At 41.5% G+C, this 21079-nt stretch overlaps 1 protein-coding gene across 10 annotated transcripts in view; it reads right to left on the reverse strand.

Moving 5' to 3' along the window:
* eya4 (EYA transcriptional coactivator and phosphatase 4) overlaps nt 1-21079 on the reverse strand; it is a 526724-nt gene that overhangs the window by 440455 nt on the left and 65190 nt on the right. For 4 of the 10 annotated variants that reach the window (XM_048531664.2, XM_048531662.2, XM_048531655.2 and 1 more), the window contains exon 1: nt 19153-19309. The exons of 5 other annotated variants lie outside the window; for them this stretch is intronic. The gene's annotated coding sequence lies outside the window, so the exon portion shown is untranslated. Of the gene's footprint in view, nt 1-19152; nt 19310-21079 lie in introns of those variants that run through there. One more of the 10 variants, XM_048531667.2, reaches the window with a different exon arrangement.

Below are 21079 nucleotides of genomic sequence, written 5' to 3' on the forward strand. Positions count from 1 at the left end.
TATACTCTGCCAACTTTTTGCTCACTTACATAACCTATCAATATTTCTCTGTAAACTGTCTGTATCCATCTCACAACTTCTCTTTGTACAGAATCTAATTGTATGTCACTACAACATTTTCTGTAGAGGAAGACATAGGGCCAAAAAAGTGTAGGATCTAGGGGTCTTTTCTTTCTCTGGGCCCTCTTTCTCGACCAGTTGAGCTTGCATTTCAGTTGTTTCATCCAAATCTTCTGCAGTCAATTTTCATAGATCACGGCTGGCCACACTCTCCCCATTGTCATTTTCAATGCCTGCTATGTTTATTTCTCACTCATGAGTTGTGTTGTAGTGGAGGCAAAGTAGATCATGCAGCCAGTTCTCTGTACAGAAGTGTTTGAACATACGGCTGTCATGCACCGTATGAACATGGCCAAGTCAGCACAGATGTCCTTGGCTTCGCGATGAGTGTATGCTGATGGAATTAGCATGCTCCAGTTCCTCCAAGTAGGTGACCTCATCCAATCAAGAGGTGCTGAGGATATGTCTGAGACAGTGAAGATGGAAACTCTTCAGCTTTTCCTCTTGCCTAATGTATGTTTTTCAGCCCTCACCACTGTACTGAAATGTGCTGAGGTCACATTTGGTAGACCCAAAGTTTGCTTTTCTATTATTTCACACTCTCTTCTTCAGCTTGGACATAATAACTGCAGCTGTTGCAAAGTGTGTGTTGATTTCAGCATCAATTGACTGGTTCCTGGTGATTGTGCATATGATCAAATAAGTAAAGCTATCAATCTCCAGTATTATGGTAATAAAATGTGAGGCTGGATGAACACAGCAGGCCCAGCAGCATCTCAGGAGCACAAAAGCTGACATTTCGGGCCTAAACCCTTCATCAGAGAGGGGGATGGGGTGAGGGTTCTGGAATAAATAGGGAGAGAGGGGAAGGCGGACCGAAGATGGAGAGAAAAGAAGATAGGTGGAGAGGAGAGTATAGGTGGGGAGGTAGGGAGGGAATAGGTCAGTCCAGGGAAGACGGACAGGTCAAGAAGGTGGGATGAGGTTAGTAGGTAGGAGATGGAGGTGCGGAAGGGATGGGTGGGAGGAAGAACAGGTTAGGGAGGCAGAGACAGGCTGAACTGTTTTTGGGATGCAGTGGGTGGAGGGGAAGAGCTGGGCTGGTTGTGTGGTGCAGTGGGGGGAGGGGACGAACTGGGCTGGTTTTGGGATGCGGTGGGGGAAGGGGAGATTTTGAAGTTGGTGAAGTCCACATTGATACCATTGGGCTGCAGGGTTCCCAAGCGGAATATGAGTTGCTGTTGCTGCAAACTTCGGGTGGCATCATTGTGGCACTGCAGGAGGCCCATGATGGACATGTCATCTAAAGAATGGGAGGGGGAGTGGAAATGGTTCGCGACTGGGAGGTGCAGTTGTTTATTGCGAACCGAGCGGAGGTGTTCTGCAAAGCGGTCCCCAAGCCTCCGCTTGGTTTCCAGTATTATATTGTTAGGGCTGATTAATGATGATATGGCAACATACTGGGCCTTGATATTTATCTTCCTGATGCTTATGGTCTGCAAAGTGAATCAGACAGCTTATCCCACAGGACTCTCATCAGCAATTTGACTTCTGTGCACAGTCAATGAAGGTACCTGAAGGGGATATTGACTTACTGGACTCTCTAACTCATCTGTACTAAATCTTATATCTTGGTTTGTTCTTTCTAAAGTAATACCACTTGAGACATTTTCCTCTGATTCCTGTTGACTTTAGTTTTTCTAGGGCTACATGTTGCCACACACAGTCAAATGTCAGGCATGATGTCATGGGCAGCGACTGTCACTTCAACTCTATCCTTTAACATAATTTGCCAGTTTGCTTTAGCTGGATTGCTTCCATGCCCTCTTAACAGCCCTAACATAAGTTTAAAATCCAAGTCTTAGACCCTCTCTTCTCTCCACCAAACTGAATGTAAATTTCAATCATTTTATAATCGTTATTACCATTGGCTTCACCATGAGATCACCATGAATAATCCTGTTTCATTGCACAAGACCAGGTCCAGTATAACCTTTTCTCTGATTGGCTCCAGAACATGCTGTTCAACAAAACTATCCTGAAAAGGTTCTATGATCTTCTCATTGAGCTAATTTTCCTGGTTTTTGTAGTGTCCATCTAGACTAAAATTCCTCATGACAATAACTGTACTTTCCTACCAGGCACTCATTATTTCTTCTAATTTGTACCATATTTGGTATAGCATGTGATTACACGAATGGGGCCATACAGCCCTTGAACAAGTGACTCTGCTTTTATCATTCCTCATCTCTTCTAAGCCGCCTCTGCATCGTTATTTCCTGAACTTAGATCATCCATTTTCATTGTGTTAATATTAGCAGTAATTTACAGAAGCATCCTTCTACATTTTCCTACCTTTCTGTCTTCCTAGAAGTCACATGCCCTTCAATATTCAGATCCAAATCTATGGTAATCTACTGCCATGACTCTGTAATGGTTTTCAGATCTTAATTTTATTATTTATATTGATACTCTAAGTTTGACTGTTTTATTTCAAGTGCTCCTTAATTCAGACGCTGGTCTTTCATTTGCCATTTTAATACTTTAGTAATTTCTAGCCATTTCTGTTCATTTAATCTTAGGTTTATATTCTCTGAATCTCCATGTCATGGCCTGTTTATCACTTGAATGCATATGTTAGTTCTGTCTTACATACACGACAAAATAGAAAACAGGAACAGGAAAAGGGGTAGACCATACAGCCCTTCGAGCCTGCTCCACCATTCAAAAAGATCATGGCTGATCATTCAACTCAGTAACTTGTCTCTGCTTTCTCCCTATACCCTCTGATTTCTTTGGCGCTAAATATTCTATCTTAACTCCTTCTTGAAAACATTCAATGAATTTATATCTCGAAAAATTTCAGCCGTTTTGTCAAGCATTTTTTTAAATTTACATCCATGCCTGATCCTGTCATAATTTTCCAATACTTACACAATTAAAAGTAGGGACTAAGGTAGTGTTGTAGAATAGAGAAACCTCGAGATTGAGGTACTTTGAAATTTGTATCACATATAGATAGGGTGGTTAAGAGTGTGTTTAGCATGCGTGCCTTCATTGATCAGACCTTTGAGTATAGGAGTTGGGACATTATGTTGAGGTTGGTGAGACCTTTTTTTGGAGTACTGTGTGCTGTTCTGGTCTCCCTAGTATAGGAAGAATATTATTAAAAAGCTGGAGAGAGTTCAGAAGAAATTTACCAGGATGTTGCTGGGAATGGAAATTTTGAATTATAAGGAGAGACTGGATGGGCTGGGACTTCTTTCACTGGAGTGTAGGAGGTCGAGAGGTGACCTTATAGAGGTTTATTAAATAATGAAGGGTATAGATAAAGTGAATGGCAGGTGTCTTTTCCCAAGGATAGAGGATTTCATGATTAGGGGGCATATTTTTAAGGTGAGAGAAGAAAGATTAAAAAAAAATGTGAGGGCTTTTTTTTACACAGTGAGTGGTTTGTGTGTGGAATGAACTTCTAGAGAAAGTAGAAAGTATCTACAGATGTAGGTACAGTTACAATGCTGAAAAGACAAGTAAATGAATAAGAAATATTTGGAAGGATATGAGCCAAGCATAGGCAGATAGGACTAATTTCGTTTGGGATTATGGTTGACACGGACTTTTGGACCAAATGGTCTGTTTCCATGCTGTGTGACTCTACATGCTTTGCTACTAAATATTTCATAATGGACTCTAGCATTTTTGCACGACTAACATCAGTCTAATCTTTAACGATGCACTCATTACTTCTAGTGCCACTTCTTTAAATACACTGGGACTTGGGTTATCATGCCGTGGGGATTAGTCACTTTTTAATCCTGTCAATTTCCCAACACTATTCCCCTACTCATACCAATTTCCTGCAGTTCCTCCTTCTCACAAGAATCTGCCTTGCTCAACATATTTGGAATATACTTTGTGTAACCCTTTGTGAAGACAGAAACAAAATATGTATTTATTTGCTCTGCCATTTCCTTGTTCCCCAATACTATGTTCTGTTTCTGACCGTAAGGAAACTATGTTTGTCCTAACTGACCTTTCTCTCTTTCATATTTATAGAAGTTTTTACAATCAGTTTGTAAGTTCCCCACAAGCATACTTTTGTACATAATTCCCCCCCTTAATCTCACCTTTCCTGAAATCTGAACTGCTCCTAATTCTGCTCTTTTTGGCCAGTTTTTATGCCCTTCATTGGATCTAATACTATTCTAATTTCCCTTGTTAGCCATTGTCAGGCTACCTTTCCTTCTTGTTTTTCAGGAACGAGGAATTATTGCAATTCCTCCTTGCAGTCTTTAAATGTTTTCCATTGACTATCCACCATCATCCCTTAAAATAATGTTCTCCAATTTATGATAGCCATCTCGTGTCTCGTGCTATCATAATGTCCTTTATTTAGATTCAGGAACCTAGTCTCAGAATCAACTACATCACTCTGCAACTTAATGAAAAATTCTATCATATCTTGGTCACTACTCCCCAAAGGGCATCACTCAGCTTCACTGCCAATCTCTCCTTTCTCATTGCACAATATCTAGTCAAAGGCAGCCTGTTCTCTAATTGGTTACTCAATGTAATGAACCAGAAAGTATTGTCACTGATTTGATTTGCCCAATCTATATGTTGATTAATGTGACTCACAATTACAGCACAATTACTCACCTTTATTGCTTGTGACTCTAATTTCCTGTTTAATGCCTTCCCCAACATTACCGCTATAGTTTGCGTGCCAGTATTGTGACAATGTTCTCATTTTAAGAAGTGTATTTTATCTTTTTCTTAATGAAAGGAGGTTGAGACAGGTATTGAGTGGTATGTTCCAAGCCAATAAACTAAACAGCTTGTGAAGCCATGTTTTTTTTAAAAGCTGGAACAATAGAAGCAGCATGAATGGACGGTGTCAATCAGGACTTCAGTATAACTTTCAGAAGCGGTTGGGGTTTGGAAACTGCCATACATCTCTGCTTGCAACAGTAAAATGTTTGTATTTTTCTCTCTCAGAGTTTTCTCTTGATGTTCATTACATGTGAGGCAAAGTACTTTTCTGATTTTCCTTTGCCAATGGTGTATTTATGGGATGTTAATACCTTTGAACAGTTAATCAGTGGTAGTTAACATATATATTATCTTGTTAAATATTTCAATAGAGTTACAGTTAAGCTAATTGTTTAAAAATCTTAGTTTATCTGCATTTTAACTAGAGTGTAAGAATAAAGAGTGATTTTCTTTAAGTATTGTAATTCAACCCATCGAATTGCATCCAGAGCACGATGCCTTACACTGCTGAGGAAGGGTCACTCAACCTAAAACGTTAACTCAGACTTCTCTCCACAGATGCTCCAAGACCTGCTGAGCTTTCCCAGCAATTTCTGGTTTTGATTCTGATGCTTTAAACTTGTCTTTTATGAATAGAAAAAGTTGGGGTCTCGGCTATCTTCTTAATATATTTCGAGCACATTTGGTCTAGTCCATGGTATTATACAACATGTTGTCTTCCACTTGGTGTTTCTAAACTCTATCTATTCAGATTCCACTTCACCAGAGCTGATATCCCTCCTCACTATTGTGTAATTTCTTCTTTAACTGGCAAAGCCACCCCATCTCCTTTTCGTGTTTGTCTGTCCTTCCGAGAAACTGAATATCCCTCCATCTTCTCTTTCTAGACATTGTCTCCAACCATTTTTAATTAATATGTTTGGTCACCGTGCATATATTGTGACAGAACATGATTATCACAAGACAGTGACATTAAAACATAAACATATCACCACCAAAATGTGGTGTCAACCATAGCACTTTAGTAGCCCCAGTAAAACTACTGGCAGATCCAGTCTTCTTCATGTTAATCTAAAAAAGAGCTGACAGGTTTAACAATGTGGTCAGGAGCTGTAGAAAATCCATTGTAGAACAACAAGAGCCCAAAGAACAAAATAAACCAGGTTGATGCTGTGTCAAGTAAATAATATTTTTTGCATGGACTCCAGGTTTACTCAGTCTGCTTTAGTGTTAAAGATATTACAAATAATGCACAATTTAAGAGTCAAATCAGAATACATCAACAGTTATGTTGCACTCATTAAACTGCTATGTATCCGAACAGATGCACAAGTCTGAAAATGTTCCTGCAAAGTGTGTATGACTTTTGTGCTCTTTGTTCTGATTGGTAAGAAACTTATTTAACTAACTAGAGTTTTCACAAAGCTCTGGAACACCAAACACTTATAACAGCATTATCACTTGCTTAAAACTAAGGTTCAGTTGAAATGAATCTTTGCAAGAATACTCTGTGCAGATCTTTACACCGAACCCATCATCTGCTAAAAACTATGTACATCAACACACGTAAAATGAATGGATGAATCCCTACAGTGCAGAAAGAGGCCATTTAGCCCATTGAACCTGCAATGACCCTCTGAAGAGCATCCCATCCAGATGGACTCCCTCCCATCACACTGCATTTTCCACAGCCAGATCATCTAGCCTGCACATCCCTGGGCACTACAGACAAGTTAGGATGGCCAATCCACTTCACCTACAAATCTTTCGACTGGGGGAGGAAACTGGATCACCCGTCAGAAACCTACACAGACATGGGGAGAATGTGCAGACTCCATACACACAGTTGCCTGAGGCTGGAATTGAACCCGGGTCCTGGCGCTTTGAGGCTGCAGTGCTTCTTCAAATTGCAAACATGAAGTAATATGACAGGCCTCAACAGGTGATAATTGTTTGGAATGAAAAATTTGCCTCCTCATTAAACGAACAAAAGGCAAAGGCTATAAAACTGAAAAACCAAAAAAGCAGAAATTGATGGAAGTGCACAATGGAACCACCAGTGAAAAGTGAAAATTTCCATTAGTACTTCAAGTAGAAACTGTCACTAGTTCAAAGAATAAATCGTTCCCAAACAGGTCACAGATTTTTGATTTTCAAATACTGAAAGATTTGTTGTCCTTCTGAAGTTTCAGGCTTTATTTTTATTTCAGCTAGGCAGCTACTTCATTTCAGAAAAGGAGTATAAACACAAGCACATATCATGGCATTATACCTGAACTAAGTAAACTTGATTCTACTTTCCAATATAAACAATGCAAAGGAAGCATCGAAAGGTATTTTGATACTACACATCATGTAAATATGTTTGTGTGCAGAACACATTTTAACTTCCCAAATTAACGGCCGCAGTTGTGTATAACGGTGAAATTTAATTATGCTGTGCTGTGTTGTCCTTTTAGTGACACTTTAATCCTGAGTCAATATTCAATTCAACGTACATCTCATGCTTTGATGCTACTGCTCTTCACATCACCTTTGATAAATTCACTTATATTTTGCAGGAGTGATTTTACAAATCTGGCCCTTAATTGGGAGTATCATCTTGTAGAATCATCTATTATTTTCAAATGTCACTGACAACAATAGAAACATATATCTGTGGGCACGTGGATGATAATGCTTTAAACATCCAGATAGTTTATGGCAATCTGGAGCATTTTTTACTATTTTATGAAGTTGCTACCACTTCCCATTGTCCCACATACAAGTTCAGTCTAATTCAAGTCATTTTAAGCATGTTCCATTCCTTGCACTGCTGAGAGACCAACTCGAAAAAATTGGGGAAACATAGAAACAAAATTACTATAAATATTTAATAACTTATGAGGAAAAGTTTAATTTCGACTAAAGTAACGTCGGTAGGGAATTACAGAGCAGTCATTTTAGTGTAAGTGGTAGGAAAAATGATGGAATCCCTACCAAAGAAGAGCACGCCAAAAAACCCTGTAAAAATACATAGTCAATATGAATTACAAAACGAGAAATCTTGTTTGATTAATCTTACTGAATTTTTTGAGGGGGTGACAGAGAGTAAACAATGTTAATACAACAGATGCAATTTATCTAAACTTTCGAAAGGTAAGGTACCCCAAAATTGCCAAATGATAAACATCTTCCTGAGGAAGTGGTGGATTTGGGTACAATTACAATGTTTAAAAAACATTTGGGCAAATGCATGGACAGGAAAGGTTTGGAAGGATATGGGCCAGGAGCAGACAGGTGGGATTAGTTTTGTTTGGGATTATGTTTGACAGGGACTGGTTGGACTGAAGGGTCTGATTCTGTGCTGTATGACTCTATGTGGGGCCAAGGAACCATGTGACAGAATGGGTTGTTTGCTGGCTCCAAGACAAAAAACCAAGAATGGGACTAAAGTGTAGAGTTATTCTGAGCAACAATGTCTATTAGTCTTACATCCAGATGTTGAATTAAGCCACAAAAGATGTTCAGAGATTTACAAGTGTTTTACTGTAATCTATAGATCAGGACAAACTCCATCAAATCAACCATTCAACTAATTATTCTAAACCCAGCTCATTTTTTAACAATCCACCACCAAGTCACCCATCTGACAAATTAAACCATGAATGAATCATAAGCACGGCCCACCACGGGCAGTTCAACAACAACAAAACTGGAGTTAAGGCAGGGAGAGGGAAGGGATTAAATTAAAATGATCTTAAAGGTGGAGATAAAGTACTCCAGCTGTCATGGGGTCCACCTCCCTCTAAATGCTTTGAGGTGTCACTGGACACTGCATGTTCCCTCTCCAAGGACACCCAGGTACAAACGTAGCTGCAGAGCAGAGGCAGGCAATCAAAGACTATAATCTTCTCCGTAGTCTACTGCCTGGACCTCTTGACGGCTACATTGGCCAGGTCCACATGTACGCCCGCAAGGAGGTCTGCCAACTTTCCCATCCCCTCTGCACTAGGTGTGCAAAGGTCCGGAGAATGGGTCAACCAAAAGAACAGTAAGAGTCTTTAAAAATACCCGAACAGGGGTGCAATCTCCCACAACCAATATACGTATGGTCCACAGACTGCACTTTTTCATAAAACCAATAGTTGAGCTTGGAATCCATGAACCCCCTCGATCTATGATTGCATGGAATTGTTGCATGCAATACCCTCCACCTCAGGTCACTAATGGAAAGCAGAAGGTCTCCCATGTAGCGAGCCCTTCACTGTGGAGTGTCAAAGCATTTCTAGCTAGTGAATAAAGGAGAATTGGGTGGCATGCAGCAACAGACCTTACAGGGAACTCCTCCACACCATGTGGAAGGATACAGAGGGAATCTCCATGAAGTGGTTCAGGTTACAGGAATAAGCTCCTGAGGGAGGTTCTGGAATCCCAAACTCAACTTTTTATATTTTCTAATCTGTTCAGAGATAATATGACACAGCTTTGGAGCAGGTGGGACTTGAACCAAGACTTTCTGGCCCTGAAGTACGGACAATACACTGCATCTTAAGAGCCCCAACCAGGGCTTTTTTCCTTTTCCTACTCCTGTCCATACACCTCTGAATGTTTCATTACTACCATCAAATCTCCAGCTAATCATGTTTCTTGTTTAATCAACTGCTCAGAAATGTTATTATGGATGTCTGGGGGACTTGAACTCAGATCTTCTGACTCAGAGCAGGGTCACTACTAATGCACCACAAAATCTTTAAAGACAACATCCAATGAGTGTTATCTATTCTCAATCAACTCTGGAGCTCTACTGATCGATGTTGAAAGAAATCTATGTTTTTAACACTGACTATTAAAAGTTCAGAACTGGTGCTCTCCAAGGATCAACTCTTTGGCGACTGCTGTTCATTATTCACATGAATGATTTTAGACTTTGGAATCAAAAAGATAATTTTGAAATTTGCAGATGATATCAAATTTGTGGACGATAATTAATATGGAGGACTGCAACAAATTACAGGGGTAGGTAGACAGAGGTTTAAGTGAAGCCAAAACACCAACAGGGACTCGTTGGGCCAAATAGTCTGTTTTTGTGCCTTAATAAGTTGTAACTGAAGGAGAAACCTTTCAATTGCTCCTTAAACAGAAGCACCATTCAATCAAAGTTAATGAATAAATGCATGAAGGGAACATGGACAAAAATTATCGCTCACTTAACTGACAATTGTGCTTAAAATACAGATGAATTTACTTCCAATATATTTTAACAATAAATACTAACCCTTTTAATCAGTGCAAAGAAAGCATCCTATTTGTTTCCCACTGTTTCTCCACATCCTTGCTCCTGACTTTAACACTTCTGCAATCTATTTCAGATATTGCATAACTTCAGTTTTCTACTTAACTTCAAGAGACATGCAAGTTAGGTGATAACAAAGTGTGGAGCTGGATGAACACAGCAGGCCAAGCAGCATCTTAGGAGCACAAAAGCTGACGTTTTGGGCCCAGACCCTTCATCAGAAAAGTGGGATGGGGAGAGGATTCTGAAATAAATAGGGAGAGAGAGGGAGGCGGACTGAAGATAGATAGAGGAGAAGATAGGTGCAGGGGAGAGTATGGGTGGGGAGGTAGGGAGGGGATAGGTCAGTCCGGGGAGGACGGACAGGTCAAGGGAGCGGGATGAGGTTAGTAGGTAGGAAATGGAGGTGCGGCATGACGTGGGAGGAGGGAATAGGTGGGAGGAAGAACAGGTTAGGCAGACGGGGATGAGCTGGGCTGGTTTTGGGATGCAGTGGGGGGAGGGGAGATTTTGAAGTTGGTGAAATCCACATTGATACCTTTGGGCTGTAGGATTCCCAAGTGGAATATGAGTTGCTGTTCCTGCAACCTACGGGTGGCATCATTGTGGGACTGCAGGAGGCCCACGATAGACATGTCATCTAAGGAATGGGAGGGGGACCTGAAATGGTTTGTGACAGGGAGGTGCAGTTGTTTACTGCGAACCGAGCGTAGGTTTTCTGCAAAGCGGTCCCCAAGCCTTTGCTTGGTTTCCCCAATGTAGAGGAAGCCACAACGGGTACAGTGGATGTAGTATACCACATTCGTGGATGTGCAGGTGAACATCTGCTTGATATGGAAGGTCATCTCGGGGCCTGGGATAGGGGTGAGGGAGGAGGTGTGGGGGCAAGTATAGCACTTCCTGTGGTTGCAGGGGAAAGTGCTGGGTGTGGTGGGGGTGGAGGGGAGCGTGGAGCGGACAAGGGAGTCACGGAGAGAGTTGTCTCTCTGGAAGGCAGACAAGGGTGGGGTGGGAAAAATGTCTTTGATGGTGGGGTCGGATTGTAGATGGTGGAAGTGTCGGAGGATGATGCATTGTATCCGGAGCTTGCTGGGGTGGTATGTGAGGACTAGGGGGATTCTCTTTGGGCGGTTATTGCGAGGGCAGGGTGTGAGGAATGAGGTGCGGGAAATGCGGGAGACATAGTCCAGGGCGTTCTCGACCACTGCAGGGGGAAAGTTGCAGCCCTTGAAGAACGAGGAAATCTGGGATGTGCAGGACTGAAATGCCTCATCCTGGAAGCAAATCCAGCGGAGGTGAAGGAATTGGGAATCAGGGATGGAATTTTAGCAGGAAGGTGGTGGGAGGAGGTGTATTCCATGCTGAATTACCTCTAGTGTCCAGTGATCTGCAAGCTAGGTGGTTTAGCCGTGGGAAATGCAGGGTTACGGGGATAGGGTGGAGGGATGGGTTCTGTGTGTGGTACTCTTCGGAGGTTCGGTGTGAATTTGATGGGCTAAATGGCCTATTTTCACAGTGTAGGGATTCTATGATTCTATGAGCTTCACATCACCAAAACAGCATGCTTAAAAACTACAACATGCCCGCTTTTATTCTCTCTCTCCTTGAAAACCATTATCCATGATGATATTACCCCAAGATTTGACTGGTGAAGTACTCTCATCAGATTGATGATCAACAGTTTTTTTTTTGGAACTGATATAATATCATTTTGTTTAGAATTGAATCTTTTAGCAAATGTGCCTTCTTAGTATGCTTTTTATGGAAGATCTACAAGAACGAATGGATCACTCTATTGAATTAACTGTTCTTTATGTTAATGGTTCATCAAATATAAATGTATTGTATATTTTAAGGAATGTTAATTCAATTATTTACCAATTTGTTGAATGCAGAAGGTATTCTACGCATGCTGGAAATCTAAAATTATGGTTAGCTAATTTCAATCAACTGTATACATATATATATATTGAACATAAACAAAGACTTGTTAAATATTGCCCTGATGACACATACATGGTTGAACAAGACAGCACTTAATAAAGCAATTTGCTTTTTGGGATACTGAACTCTAAGCTTAATAAATAAATGTAAGGGTTTCGTTTTAGCTAGGGGTAGTACAGTGGCTTAGTTGTTTGCACTACTGCCTCACAGCACTAGGGACCTGGGTTCAAGTCCAGCTTTGGGCAACAGTATGTGTGGAGTTTGCATGTTCTCCCTGTGTCTTTTCTTTCCCCCACAGTCCAAAGATGTGCAGGTTAGGTGGATTGACCATGCTAGGTTGCCCATAGGGTTCAGGGATATGTAGATTAGGGGATGGGTCTGGGGGGAGAATCCTCTGATGGTTGGTGTGGACTTGTTGGACCAAAGAGCCTGTTTTCACACTGTAGGGATTCTATATGGAAGTCTTTATCACCTTACAGATGGACATTTTTAGACATTAATTGTAAACTGTGACAAAAAATTTTATTTGTTTATGTTATGTAGGTGTCGTTGCAGGGCCAGCATTTGTTGCCATCCATTATTGTCCAGAGAATATTTCAGAGACAGCAACCTTGCTATGGGTCTGGAGTTACATGTTGGCCAGGCTATGTACGGATGATAGACTTCCCTCCCTGATAATCAACAGTTGCTACGTGGTCATCAATAGACTAGTTCTTTATTCCAGATTTTTATTGAATTCAAGTTTCATCATCTGCCACTGTGGGATTTCGACCCATGTTTCCAGAACATAATAAGCTGCAGTTTGCAATTAAATTGCACATTTCTTGAGACATGAAAATGTTTATGTGGAAGAAACGTTAACATGTAGAGTGATTTACTACAAGCATGTAATATGTTAAGCTTCATTGGAAGAAATCTACTAAATTGTACCCATGATTTTTAAAAAAATTATTTGAAGCTAGATGAACACAGCAGGCCAAGCAGCATTAGAGGAGCGGGATAGTTGACGTTTTGGAGAGGAGATGGACAGGTCAAAGAGGCGGGGTTACAGCCAGTGAAGGCTCTAACCCCGCCTCTTTGACCTATCTGTCTCCTCTCACCCTACCTTCTCCTTTATCCATCTTCTATCTGCCTCCCCCTCTCTCCCTATTTATTTCAGAATCCCCTTCCCCTCCCCCATTTCTGAAGAAGGGTCTCGACCCAAAACGTCAACTTTCCTGCTCCTCTAATGCTGCTTGGCCTGCTGTGTTCATCTAGCTTCACACCATGTTATCTCTGATTTCCCGGCATTGGCAGTTCCTACTATCTCTGTAACAGTTTATTTGAACACCTTTTTTCCATAAAATGGGGATCAAATTGTTAATTCTCACTGTAGAAACTCAAGAATCAGGTAAATTACACAGCAATGATTATAATATTTTCCGTGTTTGATTTACTTTTTATTATGGTGTTTTAATGGTACACTTTTGGAAATAGTTTTTCTAAAGTAATTTCTATCAATTTCTGAAAAAGACACACTGTGGGATGAGGGACCTAAAGAGACAAAATAGTACAGCATGAACCAGGCATACAAATTATAAAGCTGCTAATATCGTTCCATTTCTAAATATTTACATTTAGTTAATGTACTTTATGTAAAATAAATCAACTTTATTGGATATAAATTAGAACACAATTTTAAACGTTGGTGATAAGAAACAGCATTACAATCACTTCCTTCTTAATCCTCATTTTAGCTAAATCCCAAAGGGACGTAATGAGCTGCAAAGTAGTTCATGTAAATCAAAAATATTTAACAAAGCCATTATCCTATGTTTTAAGCAATGTGGCAGCAAAAAAATTGAAGTAGTGTGATAAATAAAGTATTCAGTAACTTGCTTTCTTTCACTTGTTGTCTATGTTATCCACCATGTCTAATGTGTTACTTCCTTCAAAATAATTCCCACCAAAAAGTGAATTTAAAAATGTAAATGATAAATCCAGCTAATGTTACACAGTAAAGTTGCTCATGGGGTGTGTGATTCACAATCTAGCTGGAACGACACACCTACAAAGAGAAAATAGATTAAAGCTGCAGTATGCTTGCTGTCACTAACTTGGAGCATACCGTATGTATCTAATTTTTAAATTCATCCTCAGAATGGAAGCACCACTAGCTAGGTTGACTTTTATTGCTCATCTCTAGCTGTGCCAAGCGGTTTATGGTGGGCTGCTGTATCGACGTTGTATAGCTAGCTAAGTCATTTCAAAGGGCAACTGAGTTTATTACACAGATATTAGACTCGAATAAATATAGGCCAGATTGAGTAATGATAGCAGGTATTCTTCCCTAAAAGGCAATTTATGCTATTTTCATTTTTTGCTGCTAAATTCTCATTGTACCTTTGTTACCTCTAGATGTGATTATTGCTGTACACTCCTGGCTAACTTCCCATATTCTACCCAGTGTAAACCTGGTCATTCAAACTCAATTACCCATGTGCATATTGTGCCAAAATGTATCCATCATCCCCATGTTTGTCAAATTTAAATTATCTCCCTAAAAACAACACCTCAATTGTGAAATTCTCAGCCTTATTTTCAAATATCTTTAAAGCTTCGTCCCTTTCTACTTCTGTAATCCCTCCCAGCCTCACGACTCTCGGCAATATCTCTGCACATCTATATCTGGCCTCCGGAGCATTGTTGATTATAATTGTTTCACTATTGCAGCCAGGTGTTCAGCTGCCTTGGCCTTAAACTCTAAACCTCTCCACCTTTCTTTCCTCCTTTATTGTGGTCCTGAGAGCCTACCTTACAGGCGCGGATTTGGCCATCTGCCCTGATGTAGCTTCATGTAGTTTGGTGTCAAATCTTGTTTTATAATGCTCTCCTATGGAGCTTTGGATGTTTTTATTATGTTAAAGGTGCTATATGTATAATTACAAGTAGGTGTTATTAATGTTGTAGTATGACAGTAATGTTGTATGTTTTTTAGGACAGACTAACAGCTTCGTCAATTTTATATTCCCAAACTTTCAAAATAAAATAAAATTCAAACTAACTATTTATCCAGTTATATTATGCAGGCTAATATACCTTTTTATTATACTTTTTGCTATACTCGACTTTGTATTTAAAAAGTTAATCATGTAGTAACCTTGACTATTAAAAAAAATACTGTGTACTTTGACATAGTGCAAGGGAAACGGTTGAATATATATTTATTCTGCAACTGAAGGGAGTTTTTAAAACTAAATTATTTGAAATCCTTCACTCATGGAATTAACATCATTCTAATAACTTCCAATATAATTTTATATATTTGTAACTTCCATTTTGCGCTGCAATATCCACGTCAATAAAAGTCTAAGTATTTGATTTTTATTTGAATTATTTTCTAATCTATGTGGAACATATGGCTGTGGCATAAATGTAGTTAATATATGCTGATATTTTATTTTCTAGTTGTAAACTGATACAGCTCTATCTTACGCTCCCTTGACAACCCACCAATGTTATCTACAAAATAAAAATAACAGTGAAATAAAATAGAAACTTGCTTCTGCTTAGTGCTTTTTCACAATTACCAGACAAATGGCCTCTTTCTGCACGTAGGGATTCTGCAATTCTATGATCTCAAAGGCCTTCACAGCCAATGAAGCTTTGTTTTGTGCAGTCACTGGTGTAATGTGGGAAATGAGGCAGCCTATCAGCACACAGCAAACTCCCACAATCAGCAATGTGATAACAACCAGATATCTGTTGCTGCGATCTTACTTCAGGTAAAAAAATACTGGCCAGGTCATGGAAGGTAACTCCCCTGCTCCTCTTCAAAACACTATCATGGCAACTTTTATATTCATCTAGGCAGACATTTCTGACTAGATTTAAGGTCTCATCTAAAAGATGGCACATTCCTCAGTACTCAACTGGGAGCTCAGCCTTGATGTTTGTGCTCAAACTCTGGAGTGTCTTAAACTTTCAAATTCAGAAGTGAGAGTGCCACCAACTGAGCCAAGGCTGAGCACAACTGTATTTTTCACTCAAAATTTTCAAATGTAATTTACATTCAAGAGATTTCTGTTTTCATTCATTAAATAGCAAATGTGTCAAAAAAATCTCCTGCCTAAAACATATTGACAATATAGGTATTTTTATAACATTCCTCAGTCTACAATATTCATGGAAATATTATACATGTATCATTTTATGTACACAGGTATCATTTTACATAAACTGGTTAACACCTCTGTTAAAATAACAGAGAAATGCAATAAGAGTACATTGACCATGTGTGCACTAATCAGTTATATTTATCAAACAGACAGAACTAACATAAAATACAGACGATGAGAAGCTCGAGTTTTGGATAACTGAAAGTTATTAAATTATTCCTTATGTAATTTTTTCCCCCACAATTGAAGTTGACTGGATCACCAAATATGATCCTCCTCATCTTTGTTCCCATGTGATACATATTTATCACACTGGATGTTATCACTTTTATTATCAATATTCTACACATATTAACAAAAATGAAGTGAATGTTATTTTGTTTACACAGTTCTGAAAATCAGAATTAAAATTGCAGTGTTGGTACAGAACTTGGTGAGGAAATGAAAATAGTTGTCTAATAATCATATTTCCAGTTTATCTCCTCTACAGATGCTACAAGAATGCGTGGTTGACTACTTTAATACTGGTAGAGAGAGTTAACGTTATTCAAAGATGCCCAAAGCCCTCTTGAGTTTCCCTCTTTTCTGCCTGTCTTATTTCTGAACAACTTGAGATTTCCTCCGTACACACAAAAAGAAGTGATGTGACTTAATGAATAGGCGTAAATGAGAAACAAAAAAAGTATTTTGTAACGGGGCTTCTTGTGCGATTCAAATTTCTTTAATAGATCCTTCATAGCAATCTATTACTGCACAGAATCAGCATGTTGCAAACTTATACAGTACATTGTTATTGATATAGTAAATATCGAAATAGCGAAAATACGAATGCTTCATTTGAATTTTCTGTTCGTCTTATTTGTTTCATTTTCAATTCTCCCGAAGTATATTTTCAGAATAAACCTAATCTTGTGGTAATTCCCTTACTATCTACGTGAAATTATTTAAAAAGAGGTTTAAGTGGTATATTTTGCATCACCTTGTACCTTTTTTCCAACAGTATGGTTAAACAGATGCATTATAATCACTAACCTTTAAGAACCAAAACATTTGATGTGGGTTATCTACACATTGCAGGAAAGGATGGTTTGACAGCTGCAAGCATATTTTAATCCGCTTTAGAAAAGAAACGATGGTTTTCTTTTAAAGATGTGACGAATTATTACATGCAGATTACCGTTTCACCGACATCCTAAATACTACTGTTCATCATTACTTCTCAGATTATATATTATCGTCGCTTGTGCTGACTGCGGACAATACGAAACTATAGCAAAACAGCTGTTGTTGTAAACACTGGTACCGAGACACTTTTTAATGTTTCTCCTGAAAACTCATTTATCGCCACCACTATCGACTAATTGACACCAGATCCACGTATATTCGACACATCGGAATCTACAAAATATTTTGCCAAAAGAACGTGTATGATGTTTGGTGATGACCACTTCTGTGATCGAGATGCGGTTTCCCGGCTCATGTACTGTACGGGCGGAAAGTGCTCTTATCGGACGGCTAAATGGAAATAGCAAATGGAGCGGACGGGTTAGAAACCGAATGGCAAAGCAAGTCGCTGCCATCAAGGTGAGTAGGAACAATGCGTTTGAAACAGAGACTGCGCCTTGTATAAATGTAGTCACAAGTCAAAGATCGTTTTCCATATTACACCACAATGGTTGGTTCAAGCAATTCGCAAACATAAATGAAACTCATTCGACGATTATTGCGCTCAGGTGAAATTGTGTGATACTCTGCGTGTTAAAGACTTAGATACAATAATGTGATCGAAGACAGGAGCACATAGAACCCTCGAGTCGTGATGAATTCGATTAAATTCTATTAAAACGAAACTGTTGTACTTGAACCCTTTCTAGGTCTGCTGCTGTTTGGTTTTGCTCTCATTGTCTTAAACAAGCTTCTGATTCCGATCACCAATATCGATTCTCAGAGGAGAAATATTAATCAGGAACCCGCTGGTTTGCCGCATTTTGCAAGTCCAACTGCGAGCTGTTAATACATGTTTGACCAGAACAGTTTTAACACTCTCTAGTCTCCAAGGAAGCTGTGAAAGTAACGCTGATTTTTTGAACTGGGAATAGAAGACAAGTGGCAAATAAAAATGGAAGGATTTTACTTCGAGGCGCTGAAATATGGAAACAGGGTACTTACTATGTACTTTCTAAATACTGTATCACACACTTCCCCCACAGCTCCGATATTTGTCGGTATTTCTTATTCGGCATAAATGCACAGTATCATTGGTAGAATTTAAAGTGATTGCTTTTTTTAACCCGCCTCCTACGAGATGTGAAAGTGGCAAAAAAAGTGCAGAAATTTGACAGCTAATCTCGCAAAGGATCCAAACGAGAACAATTTATTCCTTGCGATTGTAATGAAATCGTCCTGTCGGGAAAATAACTCGTTAAATACGTGTCGTTAATCTGAAATCCAACCTGTACGTTTACATAAGTATCGAATTCAAAAGGACTGCAATGACAGCCAGAAAAGAAATCTAATGGACGGCAGCCCATTGGGTTTGAAGAGTGCTCGCCGACCCCGAGAAGCATGGATGTGGGATGTGTGTGCTGGAAGAGTATACCCCTCACTGAACACCAGACATAAACACCAAATGCACGTGGACTTCCACAATACAATAACCGGCTTCAAACGCCAGCAAAGACACCATTTCGAGCACAACAGCGACTTCAACTACACCGAGCTGCGGTCCGCACAGTCAGCACTGAAGCACGGAGTCAACAGATGCAAGAATTTCAACTGAATTGTCACGGTTTACTTTTCTAATGTCGACCTCTCCATCTCGATTCGGGATTTTGATGGTTAAGTTGACAGCTTTAGAAATTCCCAGCTCATTATGTGAAGGGAAAGCACGCGCGACAGTCTCCGCGGGATCATCGCGTCTACAAAGGAGACATCAAGACTTACTTTCTCAAAAAAAATCCAGTTTCTTCCACTCACACTGTCTTCCTGGAAATAGTTGAATGCTCCGGTCTTCTTCCAAGCGGAGACGGAGGGGGCGGGGAAGGAAAATGGGGAACTGTTTCTGTTCGGCTGTACTCGGTCGGTCTGTAGTGCTGCACATATGTGAGAGGCTCTCACTCCCAGGGTATAACCTACCCCGGGCTCACACTCACTCCCAGTGAATCTCCGACCCCGGGCTCACACTCACTCCCAGGGTATAACCTACCCCGGGCTCACACTCAGTCCCAGGGTATAACCTACCCCGGGCTCACACTCACTCCCAGGGTATAACCTACCCCGGGCTCACACTCACTCCCAGGGTATAACCTACCCCGGGCTCACACTCACTCCCAGGGTATAACCTACCCCGGGCTCACACTCACTCCCAGTGAATCTCCGACCCCGGGCTCACACTCACTCCCAGGGTATAACCTACCCCGGGCTCACACTCAGTCCCAGGGTATAACCTACCCCGGGCTCACACTCACTCCCAGGGTATAACCTACCCCGGGCTCACACTCACTCCCAGGGTATAACCTACCCCGGGCTCACACTCACTCCCAGGGTATAACCTACCCCGGGCTCACACTCACTCCCAGTGAATCTCCGACCCCGGGCTCACACTCACTCCCAGTGAATCTCCGACCCCGGGCTCACACTCACTCCCAGGGTATAACCGACCCCGGGCTCACACTCACTCCCAGTGAATCTCCGACCCCGGGCTCACACTCACTCCCAGGGTATAACCGACCCCGGGCTCACACTCACTCCCAGGGTATAACCGACCCCGGGCTCACACTCACTCCCAGGGTATAACCGACCCCGGGCTCACACTCACTCCCAGTGAATCTCCGACCCCGGGCTCACACTCACTCCCAGGGTATAACCGACCCCGGGCTCACACTCACTCCCAGGGTATAACCGACCCCGGGCTCACACTCACTCCCAGTGAATCTCCGACCCCGGGCTCACACTCACTCCCAGGGTATAACCTACCCCGGGCTCACACTCAGTCCCAGGGTATAACCTACCCCGGGCTCACACTCACTCCCAGGGTATAACCGACCCCGGGCTCACACTCAGTCCCAGGGTATAACCTACCCCGGGCTCACACTCACTCCCAGGGTATAACCGACCCCGGGCTCACACTCACTCCCAGGGTATAACCTACCCCGGGCTCACACTCACTCCCAGGGTATAACCGACCCCGGGCTCACACTCACTCCCAGTGAATCTCCGACCCCGGGCTCACACTCACTCCCAGGGTATAACCGACCCCGGGCTCACACTCACTCCCAGGGTATAACCGACCCCGGGCTCACACTCACTCCCAGTGAATCTCCGACCCCGGGCTCACACTCAGTCCCAGGGTATAACCGACCCCGGGCTCACACTCACTCCCAGTGAATCTCCGACCCCGGGCTCACACTCACTCCCAGGGTATAACCTACCCCGGGCTCACACTCACTCCCAGTGAATCTCCGACCCCGGGCTCACACTCAGTCCCAGGGTATAACCGACCCCGGGCTCACACTCACTCCCAGTGAATCTCCGACCCCGGGCTCACACTCACTCCCAGGGTATAACCTACCCCGGGCTCACACTCAGTCCCAGGGTATAACCGACCCCGGGCTCACACTCACTCCCAGGGTATAACCGACCCCGGGCTCACACTCAGTCCCAGGGTATAACCTACCCCGGGCTCACACTCACTCCCAGGGTATAACCGACCCCGGGCTCACACTCACTCCCAGGGTATAACCGACCCCGGGCTCACACTCACTCCCAGTGAATCTCCGACCCCGGGCTCACACTCACTCCCAGGGTATAACCGACCCCGGGCTCACACTCACTCCCAGGGTATAACCGACCCCGGGCTCACAATCACTCC

This window comes from Stegostoma tigrinum, chromosome 4 (genome assembly GCF_030684315.1).
Source record: "Stegostoma tigrinum isolate sSteTig4 chromosome 4, sSteTig4.hap1, whole genome shotgun sequence".
Classification (NCBI taxonomy): Eukaryota; Metazoa; Chordata; class Chondrichthyes; order Orectolobiformes; family Stegostomatidae; genus Stegostoma; species Stegostoma tigrinum.